General features: G+C 36.3%; 1 long non-coding RNA gene across 1 annotated transcript; it reads left to right on the top strand.

Annotated features, from left to right (window-relative positions):
* Positions 1-1638: 1638 nt before the first annotated feature.
* On the top strand, positions 1639-4382 carry LOC111380894. Its single transcript, XR_002700253.1, has 2 exons — positions 1639-2187; positions 2705-4382. It is a non-coding gene; the product is annotated as an uncharacterized LOC111380894 (long non-coding RNA).
* Positions 4383-10293: the final 5911 nt, after the last annotated feature.

Below are 10293 nucleotides of genomic sequence, written 5' to 3'. Positions count from 1 at the left end.
CACCTCAGCCAATGACTAAAGCAACGTTACTATGCAGGATGGGCGTAGCATCGTCATCACCTAGTGCGGACAAAGCACGTTGCCATTGCTCACGATGCAACAGCGATGCACGCCAATCGTCGATTCAATTAAGACTTAAAATCCTTTAAACTAAAAATCGAAAAAAGCGATCAAAAACAAGGTTCAATAGCAAACCGATAACTCTATTTAACCGGTTATTTTTTAATTTAAAAAAGGTGAAATTACACCTAACCATGTTTTGCAACTTCCAATTTCAAAAATCAGGTTTAAGAATTATATATACAAAAATCAGATCTTATTTTTAAATAATAATAATATTATTATTAATTAACCTACCACCATCAATCCACCCATCACAACAAACCTTAACTTATTTCACACCATCTCATTTCACACCAATCTATTCTACTACATCATTGAACACCTTCGCCAACGATCAACAGCGGTGTCGCTATGCGGGACAGGCACATCATCATTGTTGCCTAGTGCGGACAAAGCGCAACGCCACTATTCAGACAGCAGTAGTGATGCACGCCCATCGTCGCAGCTTCGTGCGCAGCAACGATGCACTGTTACTTCATTGATTGTTTCGCTAACATGCAGTGGTGTCGCGCTTCACGTATTGACAATGGCCCACTTCGCGTATGGTCCCATTTTCTCTTCTTCTATTTGTGCTGTGTTGATGGTTGTGGTGTGATGTGGTAGATGAAAAAAGATGGTAAATTTGAGGAAATTGTGGTGGTGATTTGTGGATACGGGTATGGTAATTGTGCAGCGGGGATAGTGGCTATGGGTCAGGGGATTTTTTTGGTGAGGTGGTGATTGCGATGCAACAGTGGTGCTGGTATAGGTGGTTGATAGAGGCGTGGTGTTAGTTTAGTTGGAGTGGTGGTGATGGCGGCTTCTATATTTTGGTAGTGCCAGTGGAGGTGCTTATAGTGGCGTGGCTATGGCAATGGGAATGAAGGAAGGGTGGTGGTCGGCAGTGGTCGTGGCAGTGGGTGCGATAGTTGTGGATGTTTGTGACCAATAAATATATGTGACCAATTATTTGAGGTTGTGATGAATAAATTGGATATTTTGTGATCAATCAATAATATTTAACCTAAAAGTTTGAGTCATGATTTATAAAATTTCTAATTTGTGACCAATGGCCAAATTGTGACCTATAAGTTTTTTAATTTGTGATCATAAAATAATTTGCGACCTATAAAATTTTGAGAAATAATCCGTGAACAATTAATTTGATAATATGTGATGAATGAATTAATTGTAACATATAAGTAAGCACATGTGACTATTAATTGTATAATCGTGACCTTACTATAATTAATTAATTAATTAATTAATAATATTTGATTGAATTTTAAAACTTAAAATCTGAAAATTAAATTGCTCCATACTAAAACCTGACTTGTGATTTTTTCCCAAAATAAAACTCATCAGGCCCAATGTTAAAAAAGCTAATGACTCAGAATTTATTATTTTCCTACCATTTGCTGGCCATTTTATAGTTTCTTTCGTTTATCTTTTTTCCTTTCCTAGTTTTAATGTTGCATTATTTAGTGCCCGTTTGGTGCTCATTTTAATGAGCTTTTTTGGTCCAATTCTCATTTACCTACAATGCGGGTTGGACAGTACGAGACAACCTTCCAAAGTTCCCTGTCAGAGATTTTAATTTGTGCACAATGCTATTGAGACTTGCTTTCCCATTTTGCCCTAGTCTTGCACTTGCTTTCCTCACATTTCCCTTCACTTCTACCTTTCCCAATCGACCCACTACGCGCCGCTTGCCTCGCCATTAACTGGATCTCTCTTCTTACCATTTTCACTGCTCCTTCGACCACCATAGCTTCTTAGTTCAACGACATACCAGCGGGGTTTAAGCTATTCCACAAGGGAATGGCGCGCCAATTTTTCCTGCATCATTTCCAACCAACGTCTGTCCGACCATCCTACTAGTATCTATCCAATGTCCAATCGGGGAGAATTAATCTCTTTCACAACCACTGGATTCTAGCTTCTCCATCCTGTCAACGCCTCACCTCCAGCAAGATTGGACGCCAATTCATTTTCAGTTCCTTCGAAATTCTCTCCTGCACCACAAATTCACTGGCGACAATGGACAACTACGGCCAACAATGGGACTCTTTTCCCGAACACCTGGTAAACATTCAACATTCTTCCTGCTTCCGTACATCGTCGCATATCTGCTAGGGACGAGAAGAAATTGTTTTTGTTCCCTATTTTCCCAATTGTAAATTGCTTCCATTCTACATGTGACCCTGAACACCTGAATGTGAGTTTCAAGTCTAGGAATTATGAAGCTTAGTTGTGCTACTAATTTTCAAGAAGTTAAATAGTGAGTATACGATACAATGTTGGATGCAGCATCGTGTAACCCCATTTTTCGGTTTATGTGTTTCCAATTTTTGTGCTCTTTGTACACTTCTACGTAGTATGGCAACATGAAATTGTCAATAATATCCTACTGTACCCTTTTTTCCCACTGTTATATCATCCAAAATTAAACACCGTTCCACACAGCGTTGTAAGATGCCAGGATAAGTGCATGTTACAGTGAATAGGCTTATTTTCTCCCGCCCCTTCACCAACTAATGCGTTGTGTTCTATCTGTTCAATTATCGCTACAGTTTTTTGTAACACATTGTTTACCCTGCAGCACGGCACCAGTGGCGACGCCCATCCGATGTACTTTACTGCATCTGACCCGCAAGAGCCTCAACCAACAATGCGAACATCTGCCAAATGGAACTCCTTGGAGCTCAGGGTCTTCATCGCATCATGTGAAACTGTGATTACAGAAGGCCACCGATTCAACAAGTCAGCAGGAAAGAGTTGGACCACGTTGCAAATGAAAAACTAATGGAGGAAACTGCAGGAATAGCACAAATACATGTTCGAGCTGCTATGATGCATTGGAATTGCGTACCGCTCGAGCACCGGTACAATCATCGCCCCTGAGCATTGGTGGGAATCCAAAATCAAGGTATCCTATGTTGTGCTCCATTAAAACTTGTGCACAATACCTTTCATGTTTCAAGTATTTAGACTCATGTTGTATACACAACACATGTTAAGTACTAGCTTTTTATATCAAATTAGGATTTTCTTTCACAAATAAGTTGTTGATTCCGAACCCATTTATCCTTTTATGAACATTCCCTTATTAATATTAATAATAATAATATTATTGGTATTGTTGTTATTATTTATTGGTTTGTTACATCCTTTGCAAAGAAAACAACTGAACTTGATTGGCCTGATTTCAGTATGACCGATTTCAGATTATTATTATTTTGTTGGTTGGTTTCATGGGAGCAATGGTACTCAATTGTGTCTATTGAATACTTTTTAAAAAGATTAAATTTGAATCTTTACATGAAGAGAATGAGTACCCCGTGTATGGGTTTTGTGCATATCTTCACCCATAATAATCCTTAAGGCTTGTTCCATTATGCTGTGAAGTAATAAATGTTACTTTCAATAACTTCAAATAGGTACCATATATTTACGTTATCTTTTGCTTACCTTGAAATTGTTATGTATAATCCTTTTTCCTTTCCTTCTTGTTTGGAAACTGGAGAACTCGAAATATGCGAAGTACAAGCACGTGGACTGCAGTGAGATTTATGATACATATGGAAAACTGTTCAACGACACAGTGACTTGACTAAGTACGCGTTGTCCCCATCAAAGCTGTCACAGCGTGGTTTTGAGTTGGGTACAGATAGGGATTGAGATGATGCCGACGACAAGTTCCTAATCAACGTGGAAGAAACTGATTCTAGTGGAAGTCTGAACGAAGACAGAGGAAACTCATCCATGAACATTTTCGGGAGACGAAGTGGGGATAGACGGAAAAGGCAAACAATGAAGGGACAAAGAAAGTAAGAAAAGGTACAGTGCCCGAGATGTTTCGGCATCGCTCGAGCAGATGGTTAGCATCGGAACGGATCTCGCCTCAATTACGAGATCACATCGTAAAGGAGAAATTTCGATCGCTGAGTGTGTCGACAAACTTCTGTCGTCTGGTTACATGAAGAAGGCTAATGTACTCCACTTGTTTTGTGGTTCCTCTATGACAAAGATAACCGAAATTCTTATTGTGCTGCAAAGACAACAGCTCTTCGTTTCAAGTTTGTGGAGTACTGTTTTGAGCAAGACAACACGGGCAACAATGAAAGGGGTGACTCAGTGGCCTTCTGCTTCTGTGGTGGTGGTGTTTATTTGGTTTTTTTAACGTTCCAAACGTTTTTCCCCGTATTATGCATGCTGTAGAATTGTAACATAATTGAACTAGACAATTTTCTATGCCCAATTTGAATATGTTGTCACTATTGTGATGTGTACTTTAGGTATTATTTATATATATTCCATATTGCATGTGAACCTACTATGGTGGTTGAATGCATTAGATATAGAGAAGCAGCAAAACCCAGAGAGTGGGATCTAGCATCCATGACCAATAGCTAAAAGAGACAACACTTTTTTAAACAAAACTCATTTATATCCCTATCATCCCGGCTTACAGAAATTAGTGACAAAACTACGGTTAGGTGTCTCTAAAAGAAAAAGATAACAACATTTCTTTAGTAAGGAAAGAAGTTAATCTTTATACTACCAAAACTTTTTCGCCGAATGTAATGCTTCGTGTCAATATTAATGATGGGAACTCTAGAGTACAGTATAATAGAAGAAAGTAAATAAATTTAAATCATAAAATTAGATAAATAGTACTGCTATACGTGCTAATGAAATCTATTACATACATCTACCACTCCACCACAATCTGTGTTTTGTTGCTATTATTTTATTCCACTTTGCATGTGATCAAACATAAAGCAAATGGAAATGCAGCTTTTTAATTGGAAAGGAATATATTCCCTGAAACTTGCATTGATGAGTCTTCAAGTACTCAAAATTTTTTTGAAAAAATATTCACTATACTTCTTTGAAAGGGGCCATCATTAGTACCATTTGCACTCTATAAATTACAAACGCAAATGGATACAATTGAAGGAAGAATTGTACTTTGAAACCATACAAACACCTTCCCACGCTATACATTCAGCCTTACTTCATGTCGATATTATCGAAGGAGATGTCAGACGACTCAGTGGTTTTCTCGGGTTCAGAAACAAATTATGACATTCAGTCCATGTCCGACAATGAGTGGAGTTCCGACGAAGACGTGATGCAGCAATTAGGAGAGAACATTACCACATGGCTCGAATATTATTGAGTTGCGAAGCGTACTGTTTGCGAGTACTTGGCACCGAATGGAGCACGTCGGTATTTATTCCCAACTACACAGTATGGCCACATCTCATGCTGCAGAATATACATGTCTATCTGCAAACATGTTTTCAAGAGTTTAGGATCTATCCACCTATGTTCATGTACTTCACGCACATTCTTCGTGACCAGTATAGCATATTAAGTAGCATGAATATCGACGTGTACGAGAAGATGGGCGCACTATTTTAAGACGGTGCTGTGTGCATGCTTGGTATTCACTGTTACAATTGTAAAACCAGTTTCGACATACAACGGAAGTGCTACCTACCATCAGCTCGATTTGGAACGTTACCCTCTATTCTAGGTTTGCGACATTCATTCACGAAGCTTAAGCTTGGTTTCATTGCGACAATGACATAAATTATGAACTTGACAACAGACGTTTATGATCGTCAAATTGCAGGACTGCATTGTGCAATTGACGGGACGCACGTCAGAGCTATTTTGTCGAGTCACAGGAGGGAGAATTTCATAGGAAGAAAGGATATTCCGACCTAGAATGTCTTGGCAGCCTATGATTTTAACCTATGTTTTATATTCGTGTTGCTAGGAACAATAGGGAACACGCACGACAGTTACATATTGGCTCGAGCAGTGCATAGTTCGGAAATAAATTTCCTGCAACCAGTAAATGGAAAATATTACCTTGTGGACTCGAGGTTCGCACACAGGCCTGGGTATATGGCACCATATAAGGGCTCCAACATTAGATATCATTTCCAAGAGTTTGGGAGCTCAGCGAGCAGACAACGACGTCATTTTTGTAATACACACAAGAGATTTAGTTTCCACCACTCTTCATGTCGGAATGTTATCAAACGGGAATTCGATGTTTGGAAATAGAGATGGAAGATTTTATATCGAATGCCAACTTATAGTATGAGATTGTGCAAACTGCTGTGGTCGTGGCCTCAATGGGAATCCATAGAAGAAACTGTCGGCTTGACGAGAGTTTTCGGGAGCTAAATAAGTGGACGATGACGAAGTGGAGATCGACCTTTCCAATGAACAGGATGAAATTGTCATCGAACTGGATGCAATAGGCGCGAAAGACATGTTGCAACAGCTGCGTGATTATATGGCACAGGCACTACGTTAGTAACGCCTATTGATGGGGACAAGAAGAAATTTTCTGTTGCATGCATTTTCTTATTTGTGTAACATATTTTCATTATGTTGGTGCGTGAAGTGTCGATGATGGGGACGTTGTCATCGTTAATTAGAAGTTGTCCACCAACAATTAGGTACCATGTAGCATGTTTATTTCCATATTAATAAAATGATCGTCTCCTGTTTATAAAATTGTCTATCAATTTGTGAAAGTGATACGTGTTAAAGACATTACACCATGTGGCCGAAATTGTTGACTCGTCGTCAAGGGCATTTGTGAAAAAATGCAAATTAGGTGAGGTTGAATTCAATGGTCGTTGGCAAATTGCAGGCTGACTGTGTCAAAAACATTAATTATCTTCTTTTTGGGGCCCACGGATGGCAGCAATAATTTGGAGAGAATGGGGGCAAAACAAGACCTTAACATTACAAATGGAAAACCTTCAAGCCGTTTAACAACTTTTGGGATTGAGAGGTTAGATTTATTTTTTTTAAACTAGTCAAAGTTGAACCAGCATCGCACGCTATTCTAAAATATTTTATAAGAGATGTAAAAATAATATTTGGTACCAATTTGTTGAAGGATTTGATGAGTTTAGGACGAATTAAAGAAAATAAAATTTAGTATATGAATTTAAAAAAAAAAAATTGTATTCAAATGGTACTCTTAAAACTCAATTTTTATTATTTAAATTTTTTGTAATGATGAAATATTATAAATGAGCAATATTTTTATATTACATTTAATACATAAAAATTAATTGTTAATACATAAATTTAAATACCAATTAAAATTTCTAGATACATGAATATGAATAAATTCATCTATAATACCTCTAGATCCATGTAATTCAAGATTCATCAAGGGAAAATTTATTGAATTTAGGTTAATGTGAATGTTAATTAATTGAGAGTTAATATTACAAATTTCATAAATGATAATAATTATGTAGTATTTATTACAGATCGAAAAATGAAAAGTAAGGTATTATTGAAATAATTGAATTGTAGGGAGGTTAAAATCGTCTAAAAAATGATTCTCCCTTGATGTGCTATTTTAATATATTATAGACTAAATAGAAAAAATCGATAATATAGCTAGAAGATAGAACTATCTATCATTATTTCAGATGATGAATAATTTCTTGGTAGATTAATGCATTTAATTATGTTAAAATTCACTTGGATATAGTGATTTCACTTAATTAAATAGAATTGAATTTATTTTAGAATGATTTTTAATTGAATTTTGAGAAGTTTGGCCAATTACACATGTTAATTATTTTTTACTTCGTATGATAAATTAAGTGGGAGAGTTAAGATGAAATCCTGAATGCTAGAGTTTTTTCACATCATTTTAATATAAAAACCAAACTTTCAATTAGTTAGCTAATCATAGCTTGAACTTTAGATAGGGATGGCAACGAGACGGATCGGCCATTCCCACCCCGTCCCATCAGAGTATTTTGTCATGTTGCCCTATCCGGCTATCCCCATACCCAATTAGAGGTGTCAACGAGTCGAACTGAGCCGAGTTAGACCAAAAAATCAAAACTCGACCCGAGTTTTCGATTTGAGCCTTATTGAGCCAAGCTAACTCTCTCTCTCTCTCTCTCTCATAGGCAGTGTGTAGCTGCCTTCATTTAGACAACAGTTGTGCGCTGTATTTAAATTAGATAGTCGCACGCTACTATTTATTTGTTTGTTTTTCTTTTTTCTATTTTTGAGCCGGCTCGAGCTCAGCTCGATACCTCAAGATGGGGCTTGGTCCCGTTAAGCCTTGAGTTGGGCCGGCTCTAACTTTCTCCGGGCCGAGCCACAAGCAGTCCGAGCCGGCAAGACAATTTGCCATCTCTATACCCAATTAAAGTGGGATGGGATGGGGACGGAGCAGGATCGTGGTATGAGGCTTTGTCCCATTTATCGCCCCATTTTATTTTTCATTTTTTTATTTATTTTATTTTTTTGCTTTTATTTTTTTATTGTTATGCTTTTGGTTAGTAAATATTTTTTTTTTTTCAAGTTTTTAAGAACAATTTATGTTTTCTTTAAAAATGATGATAAATTTTTTATTTATGTTTGATAAAAATTTAAATTTGAAGTTTACTTTAAACTTCGCGGGTAGTGGGACTGGGACTATGTTTCTTGTACCCGTTTCGGAACAATGACCCCGTTCCGTTTAGCCAGTTAGGTAGGTAATCATTGACTCATTGGGGCGAGGTTTGCAGGTATTGGATTGAACAGTTTTTTTTTTTTTTTTTTTTTTTTTTTTGTTTTTGGGTTTTGTTTCCCATCCCTAACTTTAGAACATTTATTAGAATGAAACTCATTTCCATGTTAAGTTTTATCACTGGTTCAAATAAATACTAGAATATTTAGGTCAATAATTGGTAATACGATTCTTATAGGAACGATAGTCTGGAGTGGACTCCTTAGGTCCAATTTACTACGAGTTTGACGATATCATACACTTGGAATTTCCAAACGGAACCCACCAATCCCATTTCACCCTTTCATCCATTCCTACCACCTGAACTTATTCCACCATAAGTAGAATTCTAGTGGGAATGTCCTTATGTAATTCTATAATTACGATGTAAATATAAAGCAAATTGAGGTTGCTCATTATTAGCTCTTAAGTATTTATTCTTAACACGGAGTCGTTTGAAACGTCCACCAGTGTAGGAAATATTGGGTTTGGTTGTCCAGGCTAACTTTCCATGTCAAAAGATTTTTTCCTTCCGAATTAAAAACATTCTTGGATGCATCAAAATGAGAAGATGAACTCAATGCCCGTTGAAAGAATTTAATAGAAGTGAAAATAATTATAAAGAGAAACGAAGTGGATAGAGAATGGTTTATTTAGTGAAAATGATATCTTAAAACCATGTAGTGATAAATCACATACAAACACTTGTTCAATGAATTCTCTGGAAATTTTCAGTAGTGGACTGGAAGAATTATTTGATCAATCTCAAATGGTTCAAGACTTTAATTCAGCCGCAATATATCATATATTTGAATTGAAATTTCAAGAATGATAGAAAGGTACTCGGGTAGTTGATACTTTAAATTGGAGATTTGAGGAGTGGAATATCTCAAAATCAAACTCATTATTTCACTGGTCTTTAAGAGTTGCAACTCAGTCCGAAATTCTAGAAATGTTTTGTAGACGAATAATGCTATTTAATCCCAACGATTTAACAATACCACCCCATGTATCATTAAATGATAGGCTCATGGAAAAGTTTCATATCTAAGAGTTTAACTATGACCTCAAAATTAAGAAACAAGGTTTAAAATTTCAAATATCAAATATTGCTAAATTTTATATATGAAAGAATTAATTAAAAACATATTTTATTAATTAAATATATAAAGTCACCATTCTATACAATTTGGTCACAAATTATCGAATTAACTAGTTGCGAATTATTTTTCGATCACAAATAAAAATTTTTATAGATAACAATTTATTCATCAATCACAAAGTCAAAAAAATTATAAGCCACAATTCATTTATAGGTCACAAATCACAAATTTTATTAATCACAACTATTTGACAGTTGTAAATCATCAAATTAATTGATCTCAAATTATTTCTCAATCACAACTTACTTAATAAATTGTGAATCACGATTATATTTTTTACATCACAATCAATCAATTTATTGGTCACAACCAATCTTCTAGCCATTCGACCACTGTCATCGCTACCAACACCATGACCACGGCAACACCGCCACAATTAACAAGCATCCCTTTGAGTAATGTGAACTCACGCTTTATCCAACACATCCACGTCGCTCAAATTTGTAACAAGAACTTACGCATTGAAAT

The sequence above is a fragment of the Olea europaea genome, unplaced genomic scaffold (assembly GCF_002742605.1).
Source record: "Olea europaea var. sylvestris unplaced genomic scaffold, O_europaea_v1 scaffold2226, whole genome shotgun sequence".
Taxonomy (NCBI): domain Eukaryota; kingdom Viridiplantae; phylum Streptophyta; class Magnoliopsida; order Lamiales; family Oleaceae; genus Olea; species Olea europaea.
Note: the sequence above shows the minus strand (reverse complement) of the source record. Positions and strands in the feature narration are given on the sequence as shown.